A 26,516-nucleotide genomic window follows, 5' to 3' on the forward strand; every position below is an offset into this window, starting at 1 on the left:
AGTTATCACTTACATGTCCCACAGCAGTCGTTTGAGCTTGAGCCGTGGCAGCTATTCCAAACCATGTGCTGCTGGCGTGCCTACACTGTAGAGTGGGCTGTTTCCCCCCAACGCAAGAGCTGAGGCAACAAAGAGTTGTAATGTAAACAGTACACAAACATCACGTACAAATATGACAAGCACTATTTCCAATTGAAAATTGGTTATTTCTTGAAGGCTTGTTTCACTTTATTGCTCTCCATTATATCATTACATTGAGATCTGTTGAAAGTATTTAAACAGGAACTTTTCTGCACCCCAAAATCCCTGGCGACACTGCCATGAGTCAACCAAGAGGTGTCACTTTGTCATATTCCATGTGTTTATGAACAATATTGTTGTTGTACGTGGTGAAGCATTCTTTTCTATCAACTCCACAAAATAAGGTTTTATATATCTCAAACTTGGACTGAAGTCCTTCAAACTAGTCTTATTGGACACTCAGTCACAGTCAGGCAAAATGAAATAAAGTGATTTGCATAGGATCACACAATTTGATCAGGTGGAGAAGCCAGGACATGATCCCAGGTTTCCTATTTTTTATATTGTTCATTTCAGCTGCTGGAAGATTATCTTATTTTGCCTCCAAAGTGCCATGCTTTGTGTTCAATTATTTCAGGAACAAAACTGCTACACTATGTTCAACAAACACAGGTATCACATGTAAAGGGGGTGGGAGAAAGTGCATAGAATCCTTGTCTCTGATCTATTCTGGCTCACCAACCATCACAGGATAGACGCTGAGCCAGAGTGAGGTATTCAGCCCAAGCAGGGCTCGATTTTTGCTTGGCTTGTATATCTCTATGAACTAAGCACAATCAAAGCAGGAGCTCCCAGCTGCTTCGAGCTAGCTCCATTTCCTCAGGTTTTCATTAATCAATGTATATGTTTTTAACGAACAGCAATGTACAAGTGGCAAATTCTAGGACTGCTTTTTTACATTATAGATATGGTTCAACAATTCCCAAATTCTGTCGCTTGTGCAATGATAAAGGAGCTCAAAAAAGGAATAAGACAGAGGGGAAAAAAATCCAAGAGCAATTTTTGATCTATATGAGATGGTGGATGAGCCACATGGAGGAAGGATGAACCAGAGAACAGTACCACTTTATTAGCATAGAATAATGCTTTTCTGCTGGGTGTCTGGAATGATGTGATTCTGCAGCCCCAGTGATGTTTTTGCGCAAGTACAGATTTACTGCACTTGCTGCGGATTCCACCATCAGCTGCACACTTTGCAGTTTAAAAAAAACTCTCTCTACCTCAAATAGATCAAATGTTACTGAAAAAGTGAGCTAAAGAACAATGATGGATTCAACCCAGATCTGTGACTGGAGGTGATTGTCTGAAAAGTTTCAGCGCTCCGTCCATCATCTCCTTGTGTTTGCTACTGAAAAAGTTTCGCAGGGAACCCTAGAGAAGCAAACCTTAGCTTAATCGGTTGACCGCTTTTAGTAGGTGACTGTTGTATTCAGGTGTAAAACAGGTATTATTTGGGTGAAACCTTGGCCCAAGCAGTATTAATGCATGTTAAACTGTCAACATAATGCTCCAGAAAGTGTTTCATAATGCTGCACGAATTGCCTTGTATTGCCCTGTAATTTAGTCAACTCTGCTTCATTACTTGATACTCCATTGTTCCATCATCTAGTGGCCCCACGTTCATTACTCATTTGCTATCAAAGATCCCAACTCTCTAGTACCCCAATGTGATGCAGTTACCACTATGCTCATGATCTTCGCTATATTGACAAAATAAAGTGTAAAACACATCGAGAGACATAAATATTGTGTCAAAAATTTTGTGATGGTAAGAATATTGTGGGACAGAATATAGAAGGTAAGAATATCGTTTTTTTAGGTATTTTATATATTTCGTTAATGCAGTTTTACATATTATTTATTTTTAAATATTTAGTTTAGTTTTGTTTCTGTGTTACAACATGTAATCATGTTAAGTTTATTTAATTATTTTTCAGCTTTGTTTGAGTTTTGGTTTGATTATAATTTGTACTTTTTTTGTTTTATGCAAATGTTATTTTTTGGGAGGGTTGTTAAATAGTTGAATAGGGTGGAAAGTATTTTAAATATTATTTTTTTAATTGGTTTATTTGTTTTAGTTAGATAATGGCATACTATTTTGAGTAATGTAATCCATAATTTTAATAATTTGGTAATAAATTATTTTCTTATTAATTGGATTATTGTTTGAGTTATTGTATTTTTTTAGTTGGATATTACCTCATTATATTTTGTTTGTGTTTTCATTTAATCATTCATTTTATAGCTTTATTTTATATTTAAACAATCTGCATTGTTATTTTTTCTGTTAATTTGTTTTTGCCGTTGGTTAGAATATTAGGATAATAGAGTGGGAAGTATTTTTTTTTCAAAGTTCTTTTTATTAGGCATTTTAATCATACTAAGGATGACTGCATTTCACATTAATACAGAAAGAGCACTATACCCCCTGGCTAGCGGCCAATCTAACGAAGCTACAGTTTGCATAAATGAGGGGGATCAGCTCAACCTCTTCTGTTTGAGCCAGCTCATCCTGCCCTTCCAAGTTTTATTTATCAAACAATCCCAAAACATTATGTCAGCCTTCCTCCCTCCCTCCCTCCCCCAAACAAAAGAACAATAAGAGGGCGAACAATAGAAAATGCGAGTACTGGTCTCTAGGTATAGTATATGTGTCCATCGTCGTTCTGTGCATTACCGGTGAATGGCTGGCCCTGACGGGTGTTCTCACGTCTCTCATCTAAAACTGAAACAGATGCATATCACGTAGCCAAGGTGGGCAAACCGCCAAGGGGAGGCCACTTGTCAGATAGGCAGCGAGCAGGCCCCATTTATATTCAAAGTTTTTATATTCATCCCTAAAGACACCAGCCATCCTTTCAATGGTCAGAATCTTCCAGAGGTGTGAATGCCATTGTGAAAGAGCCGGTGCTGCCTTTTTTACCCAGGCCGCTGCAATCGCTATCTTGGCTGCTCCCAAGCAGGCCCCTATAATGGCCCTATCCATTTTGGTTTGGTATTCTAGCACTGGTCCTCTCAAATCCAACAGGGCATCCTCCTTGGATTTTGGAATAGGGTATCCAAGTATGTCCTTCATGTGTGATAGAATTTCCTCCCAAAAGGTACGTATCATAGGGCAATCCCACCAAATATGACAGAAATCTTCTAAGAGACCACATCCCCTTCAACACATATCTGACGTCTCTGGGAAGATCTTTTTGAGTTTGGTAGGATATAGGTACCAATCAAAGAGATCTTATAGTGTGCTTCCCTCAGATGTAGTGAATGGTTGTGTCACGTTCCACTGTGGCTCCGGCAGATTCGAATGAAGCACAAGGGTTCCACCTCCCGACGTCCCCGGCTCTGGTTCGAAGACACACAGAGTACCAGGGCAATCAGGCGAGGGACTAGGAATATAAGGGGTACAGTTGATAGTGGGGGTCCTGCAAAGTAATTACATGAAAGAAAATACGAACCAATCACAAGGTAACCTACTCTCAGTTAAGTCTCACTAAGTGTTTGAACCAAGTGTGTCTCTTCAGGCACGCCATGCACTCTGTATTTCTGGAGCCTTAACCTCAGACTCGAGAGGACCAGCCCTCTCACATACCAGCATGCTCTGTCGGACCTTTCTCTCCCCTTCGTTCCCTTATCAGCTTCCCCTTAACGCTACTAAGCGCAAATATGACTTATACACATGAGCTCTAATCCCATCGTCACTACTCCGCCATTGAGTTCATGTAGAGTTGTATAGGGGCTTCCCCTGTTCTCGACAGAACGAAAGTAATAGATAACCAAATGTCTCGTAATCCTATTCCTTATCCTCCTCCTCGCTTCTCTGGCCAAACAATACTGTCCCGCAATGAGCCTCCCTTCCCGGGTTCCAGAGATACCTGATTCCTTCCCAGTTTCCAAGGCGTCTCCTTCGCCGTCCGAAGGTATTCCAATGCGTCTCCTTCGCCGTCCGAAGGAACGCTCCTGCTCCCAACCTCTTTGCTTCCTGCGGTTGAGAAACGCGGCGACGCTTACGTCAGCGTCCCGCGTGAAGTTTCTTAGAAGTCGGAACTGACTTCCCGGAGCCGCGTACCTCGCGGCTAACCTCTGCCACGGCCAGGTACTTGCTTCCACAACGGTATTAGACGCGAACACCCGCGTCTTCCTTCTCTCCGATGAGCTTCTTGATCAGCATCAAACCACCTTCCAGTATTACGCGCCTCGATTGGCTCGCTTCGCTCGTATTTACCCTTTCTTGGCCACGCCTCCATACAGCCGGGGATTCCGGGGGATGTAGTCCTCCTTTGACTGTACTTCCGGTAGGCGCCCTAGATCCGCGCCTGACAGTATGCCCCCCTCGCCGTGCGCCTCTTAAGACCAGGCTTGCCTGGGCAGCGGGCGTGAAAGGAACGGACCGCCTCCGGAGCGTGGACGTCCAAGGCCGGGACCCAGGAATCTTCCTCCGCCGAGTACCCCTTCCAGGACAGAAGATACCACAGACGACCCCTCCTAAATCTGGAATCCAACACCTTCCGTACCTCGTACTCCAACTGTCCATCCCGATATATCGGCGGGGCTGCCACCCTCCTAGCCCCCACCGCCGGCTTCAGCAAGCTGCAGTGGAACACCGGGTGGATGCGCAAAGAGGCAGGCAAAGCCAACCGATACGCCACCAAACCCACGCGACGGACCACGGGGTATGGACCGATGAAGCGAGGATGAAAAATGCTGCGCAGTTTGAAGCGGAGGTATTTCGTGGATAACCACACTTTGTCGCCCGGAAGATAGGACGGGCCGTCCTGCCGACGGCGGTCAGCCCATGCCTTATAAAGGCCCTTCGCTCTCTCCAGATTCTTCTTGAGGTGCCTATGCAAGTTCCCCAGAACCCGCAACTGGGCAGCAAGAGCGGGCTGGTCCCGCACCTCCGCGGGGAAAGATAATGGAAGAATCTTGGCGTGATATCCGTAGGTAGCCCTAAAGGGTGATTCCTTGATGGAGCTATGCCACGCATTATTGTAGGAGAGTTCAGCCAACCAGAGGAGCGATACCCATGAAGCGCTTGCTTCTTTGGAGTAGCAACGGAGATACGTCTTGAGCGTTTGATTAAGACGCTCGGTCTGGCCATCCGTCTGTGGGTGGAAGCTGGTTGACGTGGCTACCTCCACCTGCAGGGCCTTACACCATGTTTTCCAGAAGCGTGCAATGAACTGCGGACCTCTGTCCGAAACGATGACCCCAGGAACTCCGTGCAGTCTCACCACATGAGACAGCAATAACTGCGCTGTTTGACTGGCCGAGGGTAGGTTTTTGCACGGCACGAAATTACCCAGCTTGGTGAGGCTGTCCACTACCACCATGATCGCATTGCATCCCTGGTCCATCGGTAGCCCCACGACGAAGTCGATACTGATGTGCTGCCAGGGCCCTGCTGGAGTTGGCATGGGAACCAACTTGCCCTTGGCTTTCGAGCGGTCGCCCTTGGCTCGGGCGCACACGTCGCACTGTTGTATCCACCGTCGGACGTCCTCGTTCATGTGGTCCCACCAGAAGTAACGTTGTAGGAGATGAAGAGTCTTCGTACACCCTGGATGACCCGCTATCAGCGACTCATGACACCATTCGAAAGCCTGGTGCTGCAGCGCCACAGACGGAACAAATAACCGGTCTCTAACAAAAGGCAATCCTCCCTTCATTCGCCGGTTCGAACCTTGTTCCTCCCATTGCAGCCATTGCACCAGGGTGCGTCGTTTTCTTACTGTATTCAAGAATGTGTCCGCTCTGATCCCACATATCACCTTTTCTGGGGGAATGATGGCCTCTAGGACTTCCCGACGAGCCGTATGGTCCCCATTTTGTCGAGATAGCGAATCAGCTTTTCGGTTCTCCGAACCCGGTCTGAAAGTGATGACAAAGTCAAACCCTGCAAAAAACAGCATCCACCGCATCTGCCTTTGCGTGAGGTGCCGGGCTGTTTTCAGGTATTGCAAATTGCGATGGTCCGTATACACCGTTACTGGATGCATAGCCCCCCACAGGTAGTGCCTCCATTCCTGAAACGCCTTTCTCACAGCTAGCAACTCCTTCTCGGCGATCGTGTAGTGTGTTTCAGCCGGGGACAGTTTCCGAGACAGAAATGCTATGGGATGTAGTTGGCCGGACAGCGCTTCCCGTTGCGAAAGAACCGCCCCCACTGCTATGTCAGAAGCGTCCGCTTCTACTATGAACGGTGAATCGGATCTGGGATGCTGTAGAATCGGTGCGGTGGTGAATGCTTGTTTTAACTCACAGAACGCCTGCATAGCCTCTTGAGTCCATGAAAACTGGTGACCTTTTCGGAGCAACCGGGTAAGAGGAGAGACGAGCTGTGAGAAGTGAGAGATAAATCGCTTGTAATAGTTAGAAAAGCCCAGGAAACACTGTACATCTCTCACTGTCTTTGGGATAGGCCACTCCTGTACAGCGGACACCTTCCTCTCAGCCATACTCAATCCCGAAGGACTCAGGACCACTCCCAGGAACTCCACTTTCTCAACATGAAATTCGCATTTGCTCAACTTGCAAAACAAATTGTTCTCTCTCAACTTCTGTAGTATCTGCGAAACATGTGTGCTATGGGTTCTTCGTTCTGTGGAATATATCAGTATATCGTCTATGTATACCACTGCTGTTTTATCGATATACTCCTTGAGAACGTCATCGAGAAAGAATTGGAATGCCGCCGGGGCATTACACAGCCCAAACGGCATTACTCTATACTCAAAGAGACCGTATCGCGTCTTGAACGCCGTCTTCCACTCATCCCCCTCCCGTATCCGGACCAGGTGATAGGCCCCCCTCAAGTCCAATCTTGTATAAATGGTTGCCTCCTTCACCTGGTCCAACAAGACCGGGATGAGCGGAAGAGGGTAACGGTTGCGAACCGTGTTTTTATTCAAAACGCGATAATCGATGCACGTCCTCAAGTCGCCATTAGCCTTCTTGATAAAGAAAAGAGGTGATGCTGCAGGGGAGCGGGAAGGTCTAATGAACCCTATTTCTACAAAGTGTTCTAAGTACTTTCGCAGATGTTCTGTTTCCAGCTCTGATAAGGCATACACCCTGCACGAGGGCATGATAGCCCCAGGGATTAACTCTATTTGACAGTCATAAATGCAGTGTGGTGGCAAGTCTTCCGCCTTACTCTCGCTGAATACGTCCCTAAACTGGGCATATACGGCGGAAAGTACCGTCTCCTTCTCAGCTGCCGTGAGAATGTGATACCCATGGGTGAGGGCAAGGAGATGTGTTCGGTGCACGTTAGCGCATTCCCCTTTACAATACTCTGTTTCGAAGTCCACCGTTTTTCTCTTCCAATCTATCGTGGGATTATGGGTGGTTAACCAAGGCATCCCTAGGATCACCTCATACTGGGGAGCCTCGATGATATTCAGGGCTACTTCTTCCACATGATCCCAAAGAGGTCCCGGTTTGGTCAGGGTCAGTGCTTCTGTAACCTCCGTGATAGGCCCAGAAATTAGAGGTTTCCCATCAACCGCCCATACCGTTTCGGGACTAGTTCTCTGGATGCGCCTCAACCCCAGCCGCTTCACCAACCCGCTATCCACGAAATTCCCGGTGGCCCCTGAGTCAACCATCACTCTGACCTCATGGTCTTGCGTTCCCACCGACAATCGCATGGCTAACAGAACGTGTGATTCAGAAGCGACTGATTCTATGACCGCCAAAGAAGGCAACTGTAACGCTCTGGGTTCGGATACCTGTACGCTCTGTTCTGGAGCCAGAGCGTCTGGGAGGGAGGCTTGCATCGTGGTCACCGCCACTTTCTTCATACCCGCGAACCCGCTCTTCTTGGGTTTTATGGGGCAGTCCCTGACATAGTGTCCCTTCTTGCCGCAGTACATGCATAACCCTGCTAGTCTGCGGGATTCTCTTTCTGCCCTGGATAATGGGGCCCGGATAGCCCCCACCTCCATGGGTTCCGGCTGGCCCTCAGAAGGGGTTCCAGCGTGTCTGCTGCCCTTCTCTGGTTTCTCTACATGGGCATACACTCTCTCTCCCCTTCGTTCCGACAGTCTATGATCTAGTCGCAACGTGAGATTCATCAAATCCGTGTACGTGGAGGGCTGCGGATCTATCTGGGCCAACACGTCCTTCATGTCATCGCACAAGCCTTGGTAATAGAGGGACATCCTTTTTTCCTCGGGCCATGCGGTTTCAGCTATGAGACGATTAAAATGGGTCAGATATGATACCAAATCTTGTTTACCCTGGCGGAGAGTTAACAATTCTCGGTCAGCCGAGAAAGTGGTAGCCCTTCGATCAAATACCCGCTCGAACTCGCTACGGAATGCGTTCCAATCCGACAACAGAGGGTCGTCGTATTTGACCAAGGGCACCGCCCAATTGGCAGCGTCCCCCGTCATATACGAAATTGCAAAAGCCACTCGTGAATGGTTAGAGGGAAAGGAAGCGGGTTTGCAAGAGAAATGCAAGGCTATTTGCGTCAGAAAGGTTTGGATCTTGAGGGGATCCCCCGAGAACCTCTCCGGGCTAGCCAGGGGTATGGGAGGAGACACGTTCACCTGTATAGGCGATGAAGACAGAGTGGCGTCAAATGGATTTCTACCCTGGCGATCCACCCTGTCTCTTAGGGCGGCCGTTTCTGCTTTTGAGGCGGCCAATTCCTGTTGCACTAACAGGAGAGCCTGCAACACGTCGTCTAACGACGCCATGCTCGTGCTTTAATCGAACCCGCAGGAGTATTTTCTTGGGCGCGTAATTCTGTCACGTTCCACTGTGGCTCCGGCAGATTCGAATGAAGCACAAGGGTTCCACCTCCCGACGTCCCCGGCTCTGGTTCGAAGACACACAGAGTACCAGGGCAATCAGGCGAGGGACTAGGAATATAAGGGGTACAGTTGATAGTGGGGGTCCTGCAAAGTAATTACATGAAAGAAAATACGAACCAATCACAAGGTAACCTACTCTCAGTTAAGTCTCACTAAGTGTTTGAACCAAGTGTGTCTCTTCAGGCACGCCATGCACTCTGTATTTCTGGAGCCTTAACCTCAGACTCGAGAGGACCAGCCCTCTCACATACCAGCATGCTCTGTCGGACCTTTCTCTCCCCTTCGTTCCCTTATCAGCTTCCCCTTAACGCTACTAAGCGCAAATATGACTTATACACATGAGCTCTAATCCCATCGTCACTACTCCGCCATTGAGTTCATGTAGAGTTGTATAGGGGCTTCCCCTGTTCTCGACAGAACGAAAGTAATAGATAACCAAATGTCTCGTAATCCTATTCCTTATCCTCCTCCTCGCTTCTCTGGCCAAACAATACTGTCCCGCAATGAGCCTCCCTTCCCGGGTTCCAGAGATACCTGATTCCTTCCCGGTTTCCAAGGCGTCTCCTTCGCCGTCCGAAGGTATTCCAATGCGTCTCCTTTGCCGTCCGAAGGAACACTCCTGCTCCTAACCTCTTTGCTTCCTGCGGTTGAGAAACGCGGCGACGCTTACGTCAGCGTCCCGCGTGAAGTTTCTTAGAAGTCGGAACTGACTTCCCGGAGCCGCGTACCTCGCAGCTAACCTCTGCCACGGCCAGGTACTTGCTTCCACAACGGTATTAGACGCGAACACCCGCGTCTTCCTTCTCTCCGATGAGCTTCTTGATCAGCATCAAACCACCTTCCAGTATTACGCGCCTCGATTGGCTCGCTTCGCTCGTATTTACCCTTTCTTGGCCACGCCTCCATACAGCCGGGGATTCTGGGGGATGTAGTCCTCCTTTGACTGTACTTCCGGTAGGCGCCCTAGATCCGCGCCTGACAGGTTGTCTTTAGCCATGTCCCTCCATAATTGCTTCCACTCTACCGCTGAGATCTCTCTCCCAACCCAATGGTCCCATGTCTGCATGTATCGGGGTTTCGATGCGTGTGTGGTGGAGAGAAGAAGGTTGTATTTGAAATTACTCCCCTCATTGAGCCCACCCTTTGTACAAATTTCTCTATTGGTGTCTTCTCTCAAATTGCTGCTTCTCGGACCCGTGGTTGTAGTGCCCAATGTTTAAGTTGAAGGTAATGAAAGTGTTCAATTGGCGGAATGTTAAAATCCCTCTGGCAGCTGTCAAACGTTAGGAAATCATGATTATGAAATAGGTCAGAGAGCATCAGACACCCTCCCTCCCTCCATGCATCAAATGGACCCTCATGCAGCGCCGCAGGGAATTCAAGATTAAAATGGATCGAGCGTAGGGCGAGAGAAATGAGGACCAATCCCGTCCTTTGGATACTTCATCCCAGACTTTGAGTGTGGTGCGTGTGGGGTTGCTAAGGTATGCGTTTGGTGGTCTATCTTTCTTAAGTTTCCATATCACATCCCGTATCGTTCTACCCACTATTGCCCTGTCCATGGGTAACCAATGCTTTTCGGATTCTCTCTTGGACCATTCTGTCAGAATTCCTAACTTAACGGCTTTAAAATATAGTTCAAAGTCCGGTAACGCCACCCCTTCCTCGCTTCTTGGGGGTCGTAATGTGTGAAAGGGAAGCCGCGCTCTGCCGTTTTGCCATATAAACCGTATAATGAGAGTGCGTAATCTGTGCAGAAAATCACTCTCTAGGTCTACTGGTAAGGCCTGGGACAAATATAACAGTTTGGGTAGGACAGTCATTTTTATGGCGTGGATGCGCGCCAACCACAATATAAAGAGAGGCTTCTAACGTTTGAGGTCTTGTTGGATTAAAAGCAAAAGTGGGGGATAGTTAGCTTTAAATAAGAACTCCAGTCTGGGAGTTAAATGGACACCCAGGTAGTTTAGCGAATGCTTGGCCAATTGCAGCGAGGTGTGCTCCCTCAGCCTGGCGGTTACTTTACAGCCTGACACTGCCTCAAAGTCCTGCAGTTTCCCTTGTTACGCTTGTAGTGATTGTGCAGGGGAAGTAAGGGATAAAAACGAATCATCAGCAGAAAGCGATATCTTATGTTCCTCCCCCCCAAAGGAAATATCTCGGCTATCTGCCGCCGCTCAGATTCGGAGCGCCAAAGGTTCTATGCTCAGAGCAAAAAGTAGCGTCGATAGCGGGCAGCCCTGTCTCGTCCCCCTCTCTAGGGAGAAGAGGGCCGAGCTAGTCCTGTTGACGTGGACTCTGGAGCGCGGGTGCGCGTAATTGGCCCTGATCATACCTATGGACGGCTTGCCCAACCCAAAGTATTCTTGCGTGAGAAAGAGAAACGCCCAATCCACCATGTCAAATGCTTTCTCAGCATCCAGGCCCACCATAACTGCCGGTATCTTGAATTTGGATGCTTTCTCGATCAAATGGAGGGTCCTACGGATATTGTCGTGGGTCTATCTGCCCTTTATGAAGCCGGATTGATCAGGGTGGATTAAGCTTGGTAACAGGTCCTCTATTCTCGCCGCCAGAATCGAGGAGTATAAATTAGCGTCCAGGTTCAGGAGCGCTGTGGGCCTATACGAGGTGCAATTTTGAGGATTTTTCCCAAGCTTGTGAATGACCGAAATGACGCCTTCTGCCATTGATTGCGAGGTAGCTGAGCCCTCCACCATTGCATTAAATAGTTTTGTAAGCTGTGAGGTGATGTCTGATGCAAATGTTTTGTAAAAGTTGGCCATCACACCGTCCAGCCCCGGAGATTTATTAGGTTTAAGTGCCGCAATCACCTTTCCCACCTCCTCCTCTGTGATGGGGGCATTAAGACTCTCATTCCAGGTCTGAGAGACCTGTGGAAGCTTAAGCGACTGCAAGTAGCGGCGTTGTGCTGCCACATCAAGGTGATCTCTAGAGTACAGTTCCTTGTAGAAGTCCCCAAAGGCTTTTATCTTCTCCACGTCGGCGTGTGTCCGGATTCCCCTGGAGTCTGCTATACCTCCAATGTACTCCTTCTCACTTTTTTCCCTCAACTGTCGTGCAAGATGGGAACCGATCTTGTTGCCCTATGCATAGGAAACATGACGCATCCGTAAAAGGGTATACTCTGCCCTATTAGCGTAGATTGCTTTCACTTTCCCCCTTAAGGGAATACTCTGCCCTATTAGGGTAGATAGCTTTCACTTTCCCCCTTAAGGCCCTCAATTTGCGTTGCAGCGTGCGAGGGGGGTTCTTTTTATGTTCCTTCTCAATAATCTTCAGCTCCGCCTCCAAAGCCTCCCTTTCCTTGGCTCTCCGTTTGTTTAAAGCAGAGTTAAGCTCTATACAATTCCCCCTTATGACAGCCTTGATTATTTAGGGGAAAAGTATCCTCTTGTTGGTTTATACAAAAGAATTCAAAGATAGCCCCACACAGTTCATACCGCATTGTTACGTCTCTCGTCAGGGAGACATGAAAGTACCATCTTGGCGTGTTGGAAGCACCCCTCTCCCAATTTAGACTAATCGTGTCTAAGCTGTGATCTGATATAGAGATCAGAAGGATTTTTGCGTCTTGGAGGGACCCCAATAGCCCTTGGCTTATAAAAATATAATGCAACCCTATAAATTGTACTAAGTAATTACAGGTCAATGAGTGAATATATGTACTTTTTCACTCTATAATTTTTTGAATTTTACTTTGTTATTTCTCTTTATACTTAATGTAAGTGTCATGATGTTTGTACGTTATACACAATAATGCACTGTCACACATTTTTTCACTTTAATTATTATGTGTAGTACTTTCCTTTCCATGATTAATATTTTGATTTGACCTAATAAATTAGTGTATGTCACAATTAATTTGTGCTAATGTATTATCACCATGTGTTTAGACAATTGTTGAAAAAGCATGAACAGGAGAGAGAAAAAAGAATAGACTTTGGTGTTGGGGTGTATTTGCCGCCATGTATCTAATAAACCCAGAGAGTGTATGGAGTGTTTAACAGATTTGGGGAAACTGCCTGTGGGAGCTTTACGTTGATGGATGCTGTCCACGTCTGCGTGCCAAGTGAGAGTGAAGTCCCCCATCAATATTGTCGGACCTTCAGCAAATCCACTCAGCAAAGTGAGTAGAGAGGATAAGAATCCATGCTGGCCCATGTTAGGGGCTTATGCTGAAATGAACATACACAGCCTTCCCCTCAAAATCCCCTTCACCATGATAATCCTCACCTCCTTGTCTGACTTTATGGCTTCAGGTTGAAATTTCGAAGAGTTGTGGATTCGAAGAGTTGTGGATTAGTAAAGCTACCCCCTGGGTTTCGTAGTAGCTGAGGATCTGTAGATTAATGCATAACCTTTATGGAGCAGCCTGAACTCCTCCTCCCGCTTTAGGTGTGTTTCCTGTAGGGCCACCACCTCAAAAGAATGATCCAAAAGATATTTCCATACTTTTTGACGTTTGAGGCGTGAGTTCAAGCCCTTCACACTCCAGGAAGCTATTGCAATCGACATGATCCTAACTCAACCCTCACCCGCGCAAGCTGAACCTGAAGCCAGAAAATCACCTTCCCTCCATACTTTACTACTAAGGGAGTAAACATTGCTTCTTCAGTTCTCGAAAAAACTTTTTGAGCCAGTGACGATGCGTGTCCATTGTCCCTAAGAGACCATACTTCATCCCCCGTATAACCCCCCTCCCCCAACAGTTAACATAACTTGGTAAACAAAACCTGCGCCATGCAGCTCGTGCTCCCTCGGCTAAAGAGTCTTGGAAGATAGGGCTCATGATGTAGGGCGTCCGGTTCAGGTACCGGGCCCCAGCTGTCTCTCAATAAAGATTATCGATCGCCAAAGCATCTTATAGACCTGCAGAGTTCGAGAATAGGTGCTGGTAGATACTTCAATGTCCCAGACATAGCGAACCTGTACATGGATCACTATGAGGAGAGATTTATTTACAACTCCGATATCCCTTTCATAGAGCACATTGCTCTATGGAAGAGGTAAATCGATGATATCATTCTAATTTGGACAGGAGATGCAACACCTTAGAGGCATTTGGTAGTTGGCTAAATGCTAAATCGAAAGACATACAATTAACGAAGTCATATGATGAAAATGAGATAAATTTCCTTGATCTGACAATAAAACATGAGAACCAAATGTTGTACCACCCTTTATCATAAACCACTAGAAAGAAACACACTACTAGGCTACACTAGTAATCATCTCAGAACTCTCAGGGATAACCCGCCCTAAGGTCAGTTTCTGCGAATACGCAGAAACTGTTTCCGTAGGGTAGATTTCTTTAGGGAATCTGATTCATTGCTGTCCAGACTAAGTGAGCGTGGATATCCACGTAGTCTACTGAAAAAAGCCGGAAAAAGAGCGTGGTATTGCCACAGAGATCTACTATTATAAACCATTCCCAACAAAGGATCTGACAGCAAGTCTGTGTTTCCACTTTTAATCACAGAAGTAATGAAATAAAACATATCATTAACCGGAACTGGTCCCTTGTGTCAGACGAGATAGGGACAACAGACCCACCTTTGTTTGCCTTCAAAAGAGGACGTAACATTAGGGACACTGTAGTAAGTTCATACCTGAAAGACAGAGAAGCACCTAACATCAGATCCTTACTTAACTTGCCACCATTGACAGGACATTTTAAATGTGGCGGGTGCAAAGCCTGTGACTTAACGGTGGAACAAAAAGAATTCACCCAAAATGGGAAGCAATTTAAACTACACCACCAGACCAATTGCAACACGAAAGATGTTATTTACATCATAAGCTGTCCGTGTCCCAAAGTGTATGTTGGCCAGACAAAAGAAAAAGTGAAATCTAGAATACTACAACACTGCTCACTTATTAGATGTAAGGTACAAGGTGCACCTCTAGTAGAACACTTTCTTGAGATGCAACATTCCCATGATAGTTTGAAATGGTAGGTTCTGGAAAAAAATCAGACGTAACCCAAGGGGTGGGTCCTTGAATGCCACCATGAACACCATGGAATGTAAATGGATCTATCTTTTTGACACAGTGCAGGGAGGATTAAATGAGTCTGAAGAAATTTCAAGGCAGATCTCTTTGTTATGCACAAGTTGATTAACCATATGTACATGATTCCTGAATACTGTGTTGTTTCTCTTTTGAACACTAAATACGAGTTACTGATTCGCTTTTCTGTGCACTATGTTTGTAATTGAGGTTTTAGCCAAAATGTACTAATGGAAGATATCACCATATGTAGAGCACATGTAATTTTCACCTGCTGAATTGTGCATAATTTTGATTTTATGCTTTTTATATATACTATAATATTGACAGGGGACAATCTATGTATATAATTCATGAAATTGATGTCTTTTTAATCGTTCTTTATAATTACCCAAAATTCAGAGGTTTAAACACCTAAACTTAGAAGAGGAATGGCCAAACTAAACCTCCTTTCTCCTTCTATAGGAAATCTCACACGTTAAACCATCGAGAGATGCACTCATGAATTTCTGTCATGATCCCTTAAAATCAATAGACTATGCTACTTTTGAGCAATACACTTGACTGGGACTGCGCTGACTCATCAAGCAGGAATTTGCATTCCGGACATCAGGGGCAGCCTTAGGCATGTGCAAGCTGTGCACCTGCACAGGGCCGCCAAACCCCAGGGGCCACCTGGCCACGAGGAATCGGATACAATACATATTCGTGGCGGCCTCCGGCTTCCGCCCCGCCCGGACCCCCTCTTCCGGGGGCCCCCTACCTACGCTCCCTGCACAGGGCCACCCTGAGCCTAGAGCCGCCCCTGCTGACGTGCTCCCGGGCAGCGAGGACGCCTGACACGCTGAAAACATTAAAGCTCTCATTCAGTGCTCATTTCCCTTGAGGAGAAGACACAGCATCGGCGACGCAGACTGCGAGCCGTTTACAGGTATCTAGCTGGCTGACGCCGAAGGAATGCTTTCCTTCGTCTATTCGTTTCAATTAGAAACATTTCGAAACACACACTGACACCGTTTTTTAACTTCACACAGGGTCTACTGAAGAATACGTGACTCCATTTGTGTTTCTACCCGAGACACAGGGCATTTTGGAAAGCCCGACGGTGATGCTATATGCTTGCCGCCAAAAGGTAAATTACTGTTTATTTTTAACCTGATATTAATCCGCATTTACGATTCATTTCACACTAATACGATCTCCTTTACAAATATAGAGCCCACAAGAGCAGACTCCGGAACTGGAGCTGAATGTCTAAATGTCAAGTGCATTTAACGAAGTTTAAAGGTCAGTCTCTCTGGTTAAATACGATCGATTATTCAGTCTTAATTAGGTACAATATACCTACGTGGTGGTTCTCTCTTTATGTACATACATCCAGAGCTCGTGAAGTACAAGCCCACGGATATCTCCAAACAGTGGTGGTTCCCTTAAATGCTCCACGTGAAAATCATGCATAGGTCAGTATCATGCAATGCCTTCTTTTTTAATTTTGATTTAACTATAATTCTATCAGTACACCAATTAACGCGGGTCTACGTTCATCTAGAATTACGTTGAGCCCCAACCTGGACAGTTTGTCCTAGCTGAAGAGCGACAATTGTGCTCTTTGATGTGACTACTATTTTGGATTCTTTTCGAACCACATTGGAAGAGGTGAGAATATGCTATAAGTCTCACCTTACAAACAGTCTAGACACATATGATTCCTAAATTTACACTTCCCCTTTCATTATGCAGGCTACACACCCATTTATTTCCAGTCCTGAAGAAGACCCTCATTTGATGCTATACTAAAGCACATGATTCAGTAGTGTCGAAACGTCGACGCTTAATTAGAAGTAAAACATTCCGCAGTGACCCTATAAATTGTACTAAGAAATTACAGGTCAATGAGTGAATATATGTACTTTTTCACTCTATCATTTTTTGAATTTTACTTTGTTATTTGTCTTTATACTTAATGTAAGTGTCATGATGTTTGTACGTTATACACAATAATGCACCATCACACATTTTTTCACTTTAATTATTATGTGTAGTACTTTCCTTTCCATGATTAATATTTTGATTTGACCTAATAAATTAGTGTATGTCACAATTAATTTGTGCTAATGTATTATCACCATGTGTTTAGACAATTGTTGAAAAAGCATTTGTGATATCCCAAGTAAGTAAAGGAATCGATAACTTTGAAGTTATATTTAATGTTAAAGTAAACTTGTAGCAGAACCATTGTTCTCTTCACGGGGTAGATACTTCAAAGCGGTACGTGTCTTCTCACTGACCTCTGGTTGAGATCTCCTCTCTGTAGAGATTGTGAACCATGATGGGCTCCCTTCACCACACTAGTAACAATAAATTTTGGAGGAGGGCCAAAGGGAAATGTTTTTAACGACCCAAAGGTTACTAATCCCTAAACCTTACATGTAATAACAACCAAAAGTAACCTGGGTCAGAAGATAAGAGCCTAATATTACAATAAACAACATATAAAGGGAGAGAGAAAGCACATGTGAATGATACCATCGATGTTGAATCCCATCAGCCACTGTGAATAGCGGTTATCATCATATAGGATTCAACCATACACACAACTCTAGTGCTAGAGATATGTGTGGTGTATGGAACCAGGGAAAGGCAAACAAGTTCATAGGATTCTCAAGCCCTGGTGTAGTATGATGTCGCTACCAATAGGTTGAAGGTGGCTAATGGTCTTGAAGCAGTGCAAAAACAAACAAAAGTGAGTGCAGATGTTAAAAACAACTACTGAGTCAGTCCCACAATTTATTCATGACTGACCGAGTGATGTAGTTAAAAACAGTGCAGGAAGCAGTTTGAAAAAATAACTGCTATTGTCCCAAAGGTGGTCTACATGTTTCAGCCATAGTGATTGAATGTCAATCTGGCTTTCGTCAGGACCAGATCTATAAGCTACTGCTAAATGGTGTAGTAATCCAAACAGTGAAAGAGAAAAAAGAGAAAGATACGACCTACTTGAGTGGTAGTATTGAAACACTCCCGAATATACGTGGAGTAAGTAACAAATCCTGAAACCAAAAAGAGGATTGTCAATAACAGAAAATTGATGGAAAACAGCAATGGACATCAACAACGTGGTTCACAGGCTTTTTCTCAATATTAATATGAAGATACTGTTTGCGTTGATAAGGCTCCCATTGTCAGTTAAACTAACTATGATATGACAGACATTTGTAATTAATCAACTTAAATGTCGAAATGAAAGACACCAACAAGTACACTTAATCGGTATACTGCTTACCCCTCAATGTAGGGGGTCACGCCTCACCCCACCTGGCATCCGCTCAGATGAAAGAGGCCCCGCTCTGTATTAGAACAAACGGATGTAGTGATGTACATACCAAGCAAAAAATGCTGGTCTGATTCAATAAAATATAATCTCTACGTTTTTATCTTAACGGTAGGAACATGGCTAGAAACAAACAGATGACTGACTGGTAAAAGGATATAGTGGTCTTGACTGTGGGTATTAAAAGCCCTGTAGCGGGGGCGCTCGTGTGAATATCACGGCCTATAGATGCGCCACTTAATATGTCTCAAGGTCAAACTCGGGAATAGTTATAGTTACGGGCAGCATGCTATGGCGGTATTCAAGTATCGTTGATGATGTTGAACTAAGAATTTGGAAATAGAAACGGCGCATCTACTGAGCGCTTACCTTTCCGTCGGTACCTCCGGCTGAAGTGAGCTGGACGGGGAGGCACCGGTGTTAGTGTATGGCGCACGTAAATAGACGCGCGTCTGGATGACGCGAACATTAGCGTCTGCAAAGGCTTCTGGTATATGTAGTGTCGTGTCAATTATGAGAGCCTCCAAGATCTCGTGTCGAATGAAGAATAATAATAACATTCGAATTCTTAAACATACGAGAGAGTGCTGCGTAATGTGTCGGAAGTGATTGTTGATACTTAAATTCAACAATACAAGTGAAAGCCACTGAATGTTAGAGATCGCGTTTCAATGCGGATTGTTGTCTATGGAAAAAATGTAATTGACTATCCTTCAGTAAATAAACACAGAAGTGTGTGTAATTCTTGGCTCCCTAAGAAGTGAACTATATAGCACAGTATGTAGATCGGTGTGGCCATGCTTCATTAAACTCAGTTTAACCACTAAACGAGGGGTGTATTTTGTCGTGTGGTGTCTCTTGAATGTACAGCTATTTCCTCGAAACTAAAAAGGGGGATTAAGCTGAAAAAACGGTACATTCCATAAGGTTGACAACCGAACACAGAATGGAAAAATGTCCCTCACAGGTTTTAAAGGCTAGTCCACGGTATATCATCGTTTAGCCCTTGTATATCATTGTGGAGTAAATAAATCCATTTGTGTTCTTTTCTGAAAAGGAATCGGGCGATGTCACTGACATGTGGAGGAATAAACGGCTGCTCTAACACCGTCCATTGAAGTTCTTCTGCTTTGTGTTGGAAAGTAAGGAAGTGTTGAGTCAGTTTAGTCGCTTGCTTTTGACACCGGATGGTACTCTTGTGTTCATTAATGCGAAGCTTTATTTTGCGAGTCGTCATTCCTACGTACCTTCACCACATCCTTACCTCCAGGAGTTCCAGATTGTACTATACTAGCCCTTGGAGTGACGTCCCTTAGAGCTTAGGTTCCACTGTGAAGACTTGTTGCTCCCTTTCCCTCTGGAAGGGCCTCCCGTGTGATCCTCTGAACCCGGAGGGAGACCCACGAGCTTTAACCCGTTTGGTGCTCAGGATGGCCGGAGCTGTCCTGAGTCGCAGTGGGCGTGTGCTCACGACGGCTCCCGGCCGTCCTGGCACCAACCCACCGGGGGAAGCGCTGGCGTTCCCCCCGTGGGACACCCTTTAACGTGCCCCCGCCTCCACGTCATCAAATGACACCAGCGTGCGCTGACGTCATTTGAGGATTCCGGATGCACTGGAAGCCATTTGCTTCCAGTGCATTGGTGTAAGAGGAGTAAGAGGAGGTAAGTTTCTCCTGGGGGGGGGGCTACATTTTAAAAGGCATCGGAGGAAAGGAAGGGTTTTCCTCTTCTCCGATGTCTTTTAAAAAAGCATTCCTGTTGCACGATCGCGCTCCTGCAGCAGGAATAACCTTTTTCTCTTTTTTTAATACCTATTTTGTTGCAGGGAGCAGCCCCTTGGGGGTGAAATGTATGTGCTGCGATCTGCCCCCCGGGGGTGGGGGGCAGATCCGAGTAAAACAAAAATATATATATATATATACACATTTGTGCCCACTGGGCCACCAATGAGATTTTTTTCTCAATGGCCTTTTAGTTTCGGGGAGCGGCCCCTTGGGCAAGGGTCGCTCCCCTTGGGAAGAAATGTGTTTAGTTGGTTCTTGGGATGGGGGGGTGGGGAGGTGGGGGGGGCAGATGCCTTGATTTTAGAAAGTAATAATTAGTAAGGGCCCACTGGGCCACCAGGGTTTTTTTTTAATGCCCTTTGTGTGTCGGGGTGTGGCCTTTTGGGCAAGGGTTGCTCCCCTTGGACGGGGGCAATGTGTGTAGGGGGCAGATGTGGTAATTTAAAAAAAAAAAAGTATGTGTGTGCCCACTGGGCCAACAGGGATTTTTTTTTTTTTTAAATGTCATTTGTGTGTCAGGGCAAGGGCCGCTCCCGTTGGGGGTGAAATGTATTTACTTCAATCTGCCCCGAGTTAAAAAAATAAAAAATATATATATATATATATATATGTGCCCACTGGACCACCAATGATTTTTTTTTCTCAATGGCCATTGTGTGTCAGGGAGCGGCCCATTGGGCAAGGGTCGCTCCCTTTGGGGGAGCAATATGTTTTTGGGGAGCGGCCCCTTTGGCAAGGGTTGCTCCCCTTTGGGGTCATTTATTTTGGCAGTTTCTGGCCCCCTTGGGGGCAGATTGGCCATGTGAGTCTAGGCCAATCTTCCCCCAAAGGGGGCAGAAGCCATTAGACGCCAGGGATTGTTTTAGTGTTGTTGGGGAGCGGCCCCTTGGCCAACGGTTGCTCCCTATGGGTGAGCAATATGTTTTTGGGGAGCGGCCCCTTCGGCAAGGGTCGCTCGCCTTTGGGAAGCATTTATTTGGGCCGTGTCTGATCACCTGGATGGGCAGATCGACCCAAATAAACAATTAATTTTATTGTAAGCCCACTAGGCCACCAGGGTTTGTTTTAGTGTTGTTGAGAGCGGCCCCTTGGACAAGGGTCGGTCCCCTTTATGGGATGAATATTGTGGCTGTTTCTGTCCCCTATGGGGGCAGCTTGGCCATATGTTTTCAGGCCCATCTGTCCCCTGGGGGGCAGAAGCCACTAGACACCAGGGCTTTTTAAATGTTGATGCCACAACATTCACCATCATAAAGGGGGAGAGACCCTTGCCCAAGGGGTCACTCCCCCTTTATGATGGTGAATGTTGTGGCTGTTTCTGCTCCCTGGGGGGGCAGTTCGGCCTTATGCTTTTAGGGCAACCTACCAACTTTGCTTGGCTGGTGGATAGTGTGTGGGCTAGTGCATTATTTCCATATGTGATTGTAATGTGTTTTTTCTCCTTTTTATTCTAGTGCAAAGCTTTGGATTCTTGTTTGTGGTTTCTGCAGCGGTTGATCTGCAGTTTTGCGTAGTTGCATTTTTTTGGTAAGAATTTTTTTTAGTTGAGTTTACTCCAATTGAGTATTAATGTCATGCATGAATGAAGTTTTTGTAAGTGGTGTCATAATAGCAGCATATTTTTAGTGTTTTGTGCATGAAATTGTTTGCGATGTGTTTTGCGTTGTCTTAAGTGTAATTTTTTTTTCTTTTTTAGTGGGATACTGTTGGTCCTTACTGTGTCTGTCCAGAGTAGGTAGTGGTGAGTCTAGCTGCTTCTGGCAAGTGAGTGGTATAGTGTTGGAGTATATAGGTCTTTGTGATAAAGCTACATTTTGTTTATTTCTTTTTTTACAAAGGATTTGTTGTTGTTGACTTGTTTGACAAGTTACCTTTATTAGTAAGCATTATGGCTAGCCGTAGAATTACTACTCAGCAGGTGGTGGGTATGCTTCTTGAATCTTCCTCTGAGCAGGATTATGAGACTGACAGTGCGTCTGAGGGAGAGGAGGGAGTGAAAGATTCAGGCAGTGAGTTCTCTCCACATGGAATCATCGGATGATGAAGCTACTCTCAGCGCGGATGAAGGTACTCTCAGTGCGGATGAAGTGCCTGTTTTAGAGGGGGACAATGATGTGCCGATGGTGCAGCAAAAGACATCGGTATTGCAGCCTGAGGCTGCAAGGCTTCCTACTGGAAGTGCTGGACTCTGGGATGATCCAAACCTGCCTTTAGTGTGGATGCAGGGTATAGAGTGGATTGTGAATTTTTTTTAGCCTATACAGTTTTTTCAGTTCTTTATGGATGATGTATTTTTGAGAAGACTAATGTGTATACTGAACAGTTTTTGAGGGACAACAGTGCCAGACTTAAGCCCCACTCTAGAGCTACCCGGTGGACTCCCACAAATCTGGAAGAGATGAAGACGTTTTTGGGTTTGACTTTTTTGATGGGCTTGATAAGGAAGCCGTCCATGGCTTCATATTGGTCTACCAGTCCCTTGATGGCAACAGCCATATTTCCTGCGATTATGAGCCGTGATCGGTATTTACTTTTGCTTCGGATGCTGCATTTTGTTGATAATAGTTTGGCGTTGCCACAAGATCACCTTGACTGTGACCGTCTTTTTAAGATTCGGCCTGTTCTTGATCACTTTGTAGATAGATTTTCAGAGCTCTATACTCCAGGGAAAGAAATAGCTATTGATGAGTCTTTGGTCCTGTTCAAGGGCTGTTTGGTTTTTAGGCAGTACATTCCCAGCAAGAGGGCACGTTGTGGAATTAAGCTGTATATGTTGTCTTAGAGTAGCACAGGATATTCCTTTAATTTCCGTGTGAACACTGGTAGGATTCCACTATTGACCCCCCCTGGTTGGCCGTCCACTTTTGGAGTTTCAGAGAAAATTGTGTGGGATCTTGCTAGAGGTCTGTTTAACAGAGGCCACCATTTGTACCTTGATAACTTCTACACTGCTGTGCAATTGTTTAAGGAATTGTTCAAAGTGGACACTTTTGCTTGAGGCACAATCTGCTCTAACCGTAAAGGTTATCCAAAAGAGCTTGTTTGCAAAAAACTTCAGAGGGGACAGTGCAGTTCCTTGCGTAGTGATGAACTACTAGCTGTGAAATTTGTGGACAGGAGGGATGTGTACATGCTGACTACCATCCATGATGAGAGTACTTCACCTGTGGCTGTTTGGGGTCAGATTGCTGAAGTACGCAAACCTGTGTGCATTTTAGACTACAATAAGCACATGGGTGGTGTTGATAGAGTAGACCAGAGGTTGGAACCTTACACGGCTATTCGTAAGGCTTACATTTGGTATAAGAAGTTGGCCATCCATCTCTTCAATTTAGCAACTTTCAATGCTTTTGTTGTGTACAAGGAGTGTTCTCCTGAGTCAAAGTTGACTTTTGTTCAGTTTCAGCAGTCTGTGATAGGCAGCCTTGTTGTTAGGCAAGTGTTCCTGGAGTGGTGGAGGATGTGGCTAGATTGAAAAATCGCCACTTTCCTGATTTAATTCCTCCCACGCCCCCCAAAAATAATCCCTGTAAGAGATGTAGAATCTGCTTGCGAAGAGGTATGCGGAAGGAGAGTCGTACGCACTGTACCGATTGTCCTTCTAATCCTGGGCTGTGTGTACCCTCATGTTCTATATTGTATCACACTAAAAAGAGTTTTTGGGAGCAACCGTGAGTCTAATAGTGTACTGCCTGGTCTGTATGGTTTAATATAGTTGTTCAGTTTCACGTTTGGCAATAGAATGATGTCTTTAGTTACTGCTGTTGTTTTTGTAGTTATAGTTTTGTATTTAGTTGCAATTGGTTTGTGTTTTCTTTGTTGTTTAAAAAAAATATAAAGGTGTGTGACTGGCGCTTGGCGGGCGGTGTGCATGGATTGGCGCTTGGCGGGCGGTGTGCGTGGACTTGAGCTTGGCTGGCGGTGTGCGTGGACTTGCGCTTGGCTGACAGTGTGTGTGGACTTGCGCTTGGCTGGCGGTGTGTGTGGACTGGCGCTTGGCTGGCGGTGTGTGTGGACTGGCGCTTGGCTGGCGGTGTGCGTGGACTTGAGCTTGGCTGGCGGTGTGCGTGGACTTGCGCTTGGCTGGCAGTGTGTGTGGACTGGCGCTTGGCTGGCAGTGTGTGTGGACTGGCGCTTGGCTGGCGGTGTGTGTGGAATGGAGCTTGGCTGGCAGTGTGCATGGACGGGCGTTTGGCTGGCGGTGTGTGAGTGGTGACTTGCTGCTGGTCAGTACACACACTGCTAGCTAAAAGCCACTCAACGCAATCCGTGAGCTGGTGTGGTTGCTGTGTCAGGAATGTGGGCATGTGAAAGTGATGGGCCCTTGAAAGGCGCTGTCTGCTGGTGTGAGTGTTGTAATGTGCTGGGGCCGCGGATGGCGGTGTGAATGGTTTTGTATGTGTCACACGTATGAAAGGTGTATGAATGGCTTGTAAAGAGGTTGGTGCCTTGTTGTGGCTTTACAGCTCACGAGCTGTAAGTCAATGGTTCAGTTTCTCGTCCTTTCAATTATTAAGAGTGCATTTCTTTTTTGTAAAATCTCAGGTTAATACAACTGTATATACTGAACCATCACTCACCCTTGTGCCAAATCCAACCGGTATGTCTGTGTGTTTGAGGAATAGGTGGTTGTGCAGAAATATTTGTTGTTTCTATCTTTCTCAAGCCGGGTGTACCTTGTCCCTTTTTGTGAATGTTGTAATGTGTGGGTTTTGTGCCTGGTGGTGTGAATGGTCTTGTGTGTATCACGTATGAAAGGTGTGTGAATGGCCTGTAAAGCGGTTGGTGCCTTGTCGTGGCTTTACAGCTCACGAGCTGCGAGTCATACGTTCAGTTTTTTGTCCTTTCAATTATTGACAGTGCATTTAATTTTTGTGAAATATCTTGTTAATAAAAATGTTTATACTGAACCATCACTCGCCCTTGTGCCAAATCCAACCAGTATGTGTGTGTGCTTGGGGAATACATGGCTGTGCAGTAATATTTGTATTTTTTGTCTCTCTGCCAAGGTGTACATTCCATCTAAGAATAACATACCAACTGTAGATATTGTCGTAAACTAAACACCCATGGGAATACATGGTGATGTCTCTCTTGTGGACCCCAACAAGTTATCTTACCCACAATGTCTTGCAAACCTCAAATTGTGTCCGTCACATTTTTCTTGCATTATTGTGCCAAACTCTTCACGCTGCAGACAGAAACAACAAATTTCCTACCCCCCCCCCCCCGCTTTTTCCACGTATACCAATAGAAATGGTACCTCACTCGCGTGGGTGGGTCAAGGACCCGCGACAGGCAAAGGCCCAAAACCTAGTAAGGCGACATCAAAATTACCTATCACAAATTAACCTGGTTTTCAAGTGGGGTCCCATGAGGTTTTGGCCCCGGGGTTGGCGGCCACCTAGGGAAACCTACCAAACCTACACATTTCTGAAAAGTAGCCACCCGGGGGATTCCATCGAGGTATGACTTGCGTGGATTCCCCAACGTTTTCTTACCCAAAATCCCCTGCAAACCTGAAATTTAGCCGATAAAAAAATCACTTTTTTAACACATTAGACAATGTGTAAAAAAGAAGTCTTTTGGAAAAATGACCTATAATTCTCATGCTAGTATGGGTACTTTCAATTTCGGAAATGTGCAAATATCTACTGTTTCTAAACTCTATATTATTTTCCCATTTCAGAAATACATAGATGTCTTTCATACCAATTTTTCCATGTATAAATTTTCCCAGAATAATTGCTATATACCCGGTACATAATAAAAAAACATTGCAAGACGCTGCTTAGTTATTGGCTCTGGGTTCGTCGGGTTCTTGGTGAACCTACAAGTCCTATATATTGCCACAACCAGAAAGGTCCAGCGGATGTACGGTATATTGCTTTTAAATAGCTGTCATAATTAGAAGAAGTTTCAGGTGAAAACGTTGGCTCAAATGGTTGTTTTTTTCCAACTAATTTTCGATTTTTCCTATATTTAATGTTAGTTTCTATAAAGAAACCTTGAAAGATCTACACAAATGGCCCCTTGTGGAAATCAGAATTTTGTCTACTTTTTAAAAATGTATAGCTTTTCAGGATCCATTATTGCTTCCATACCCATTTCTACCATTAACTGGAAGGAGGTTGAAAGCACAAAAAATAGCAAAAATAGGCTATGTGTCAGACAAATGCCAAAACTATGTAACAAATTATGGTTTTCTGACAAAAGTCTGCTTGTCCCCGAAAGCTGGGAAGATGGTGATTCCAGCCCCACAACCCCTTTTTTGATACTATTTGCAGGGAAAAAACCAGACGCTTTCAACTGTTGCCCTTTTTCGCCTTTTTCCAAATAAAAACAAAATGTTGCTGTATTTTCGCTAATTTCAGGGTCCCCACCAGGGGAATCCACAAACCATGGGTACCTTTAGAATCCCCATGATGTTGGAAAAAAAGGACGCAAATTTGGCATGGATATCTT

This window comes from Triturus cristatus, chromosome 4_1 (genome assembly GCF_964204655.1).
Source record: "Triturus cristatus chromosome 4_1, aTriCri1.1, whole genome shotgun sequence".
NCBI lineage: Eukaryota > Metazoa > Chordata > Amphibia > Caudata > Salamandridae > Triturus > Triturus cristatus.